Raw genomic sequence first — 3,089 nt, 5'->3', positions numbered from 1 at the left:
ACTTACCTGTGAGGGAAGGTGATTCTGAGGGATTGCTACATAGATTTGGAAACTAGAGAGTGTAGAGCCCATAGTGAAGTAGAAACTGTGCTTCCCTAGAGAAACCCTGTTTCTAATGTCTAAAAACACTAAGTAGGAAGCATGAATCAGACAACTAGCAGTCTTTCTTTTTCTTTTTTCCCCCTCACCCTATGATTCTTGTTCAATTTACTTCTAGAGAGGATGGAATGGTGGAAGGATGTGGGGAGACAGAGAGAGAGAGAGAGAGAGAGAGAGAGAGAGAGAGAGAGAGAGAGAGAGAGAGAGAGAAACATCCACAAGGGAGAGACACATCCATTGGTTTCCTTCCTTATGTGCCCCGACATGACCCTAGGATTAAACCCCCAATTGAGGTCTTTGCCCTTGACCATAATGGAACCAGAGACCATTCACTCCTGGAGCCAAAGCACTGACCACTGAGGAACTGGCCAGGTCTTCCAGTCTTTTCTCAAACACAGGAATGCCCTGGAGACCTCGGAGGCTGATGGTGGCTTTCTAAAGATGATTTCTTTTTTTTCTTTTTTCCCCCTCCATGTCTGGGTTTAATTGTTTGCAGAATGCCCAACAGAGAAGGGATTTGCGGATACTTCGCTGTGCAGAGGACAGTGCGCAAGCACGGATGGCGACATGATTTCCTTTAAATAAAATCTACCCACAGAGGCCCGCAAGGCCGGGAGGGGCGGCCCTGTGGGGCGGGGGGCGGATGGGAACCCGCAGGGCGTGGGAGTGCCCCCCCCATCGAGGCATTGAATGGGGTGTCAGTGGTCATGATCAGAAGGGTTTCATCCTAGAGACAAACCCGGTGCTACCATGATCTGGCTGGGCGGGGACGTTGGAATTTTCTGGAAGGTCAATGGTCGGTAAGCATGAGGGGCCTCCGTGGCCCTGGGGCCCCGTGTCCGGGCTGCGGGACACCTAGAGGCCCTTCTTCAGCTCGAGGGACAGGACCAGCACGAAGGCGCTGCCCCTGCCCCTGCCCCTGAGGACGTTGGACCAGGCGCCCTTGAAGGCCTTGGCGCCCTCATCCCTGAGGACCTGCCACCGGCGCTCAATAGTGCGCATGCGCAGGATGCCGGCTCCTTGGCGCCGGACTGCAGCGTCCTCCTCCATCGCCTGGGGCCAAAGGGGTAGGAATCCAGGCCTGCCAAGGCGTCACGGACCGGGGGATCGTCCAGCTAGTGAGGATGTGGGTGTTCTTGGGGTAGGGGGGCATGCCTTTGGCCATGCTGTACACCCCAAAGTAGGCTGCCTGGTAGCTGATGATGATGCCTTGCGTGGAGAAGCTGAAACCCTGGTACCAGCCCCGGATGCCGTCCGACTTGCTGATCTGCACCAGGCAGGCTCCCAGACCCTTGAACTTCTGCTCAGTGCCCGATATCCCCACGTCAGCCACCAGCCGGGTCCGGGTGAAATCCAGGGGCAGAGGAAGCAGAGGGAGGTGGCCAGCCAAGTACCTCCAGGACTGGGTGTGCTTGTCCGCGCCCCCCAGGGTGACCTGCTTATCCTTATCCTTGAAGGCGAAGTTGTGTGCTTGGGTGGGGAGGTAGCGGATGGCAGATGGTGTTGGCCATGTCGCCCCTCCAGAAAGACAGTGCGCCCTGCTCCTCGGGGATGGACACGATGCAGTCCATGTACTGCTTGTCGGCCGTGATCTGCTGTTTGGCATGTTGCACCTGCAACAGTGGCTTGACCTGCTCGATAGGAGCCACGGCTGTCGTGGAGGAGATGGCGGTGGAGGAAGTCCTTGGTGAAGGAGATGGCCTGAGGGCAGGAATCTGAGTGGAGGTGCAGAGAGGAGCTGGGAGTGTGGGTGCCTCTGGCTCAGCAGCTGTAGCCACCGCCCTGACCCAAAGGCTAAAGATGATTTATTGAGCTTCATTTACTGTAAATGTCCGAGGCTCTTCATTATCTCAAATATTATTGCATTTGTTCCATATCCTGTCCCATTGTTGTGAGTTTTGTCCAGATCCTCTGAAATTCTGTGGGTGCTTATCATCAATTCTGCCTCTGTGTATGTCCTTTTCTTCTGGGGTACTATCATTGTGGTGAGTATACTAAAGTACCTTACAGATACACCTTTAAGCAAAAGTGTCAGCCACTGGACATTTTATTTGCATTCAGTTATGGAAAATTCCTCTGGTACAGAGGTACCCAACGGAAGGTAGCCTGAGGATCAAGGTAATCTGTGAGCCTTCCTTCAGAGAAGGTCAAGTCCGTCCACAGGGCCCACAGTTCAGCCATGACCCCACTTTCTGATCGTGGTTGTCGAAACCAACCACAGTGACTATCGTCAGCTTCCTGGTCAAAGCACATGCTAAACTGTGGGTTCCACCCCAGTAGGTGGCCTGTGGGAGGCAGCATATCGATGATTCACTTTCATCATTGATGTTTCTATCTCTCTCTCCCTCTCTCAAACCTTTCTGAAATCAATAAAAACATTTTGATATGTATTTTTAAAATCAGTAAGATGTAAACACAACCTTAAAGAAATATTTAAAACTTGCCATTTCCCAATTCTTTTACTATTTTATTATAAACTGTAAATCTGGTGCACAAAATGCATGCACGAGTAGCGTCCCCAGACCTGGCCAGTAATTAGGGCTGATCAGGGCCTTCCGGCTGCCAGCCGGGCCCTTCCTTTTGGCTGTGAGCAGGGCCTTCCTTCATTCCACGCCGCCCCTTGGTGGTCAGCGCATGTCATATTGAGTGATCAATCACCCAGTCAAACTCCTGTGGGGACAACTTGCATACTAGGCTTATATATATATAGACTAGAGGCCCGTTGCAGGAAGATTCCTGCAAGAATAGGGCTTCCTGCGGCTGGAGCGAAGCAGAGAAGGGACCGAAACCCACTGAGGCAGGTTTCACTCCCGCCTTGTTTCCCTGGGGCCTCCGCCGCTGGGCTCTGTTACTGTCTCCACCGCCTCTACTTTGCTCTCTTCTGCAGTGCTTCACTTCCTTCTACATTGTCTGCAGTCTTCGCTCCCAGCCGGTATATGCAAATTAACCGCTATCTTGGTAGGGTTAATTTCCATGTAGTCATTCTGATT

At 52.5% G+C, this 3,089-nt stretch overlaps 1 pseudogene; it reads right to left on the bottom strand.

The window, feature by feature from the left end:
- Nucleotides 1–954: 954 nt before the first annotated feature.
- Nucleotides 955–2,280, bottom strand: LOC132223031 (ADP/ATP translocase 3-like; annotated as a pseudogene).
- Nucleotides 2,281–3,089: the final 809 nt, after the last annotated feature.

This window comes from Myotis daubentonii, chromosome 21, assembly GCF_963259705.1.
Source record: "Myotis daubentonii chromosome 21, mMyoDau2.1, whole genome shotgun sequence".
Taxonomy (NCBI): Eukaryota; Metazoa; Chordata; class Mammalia; order Chiroptera; family Vespertilionidae; genus Myotis; species Myotis daubentonii.
The sequence above is the reverse complement of the archived record's forward strand: the minus strand, read 5'-3'. Positions and strand labels throughout refer to the sequence as shown.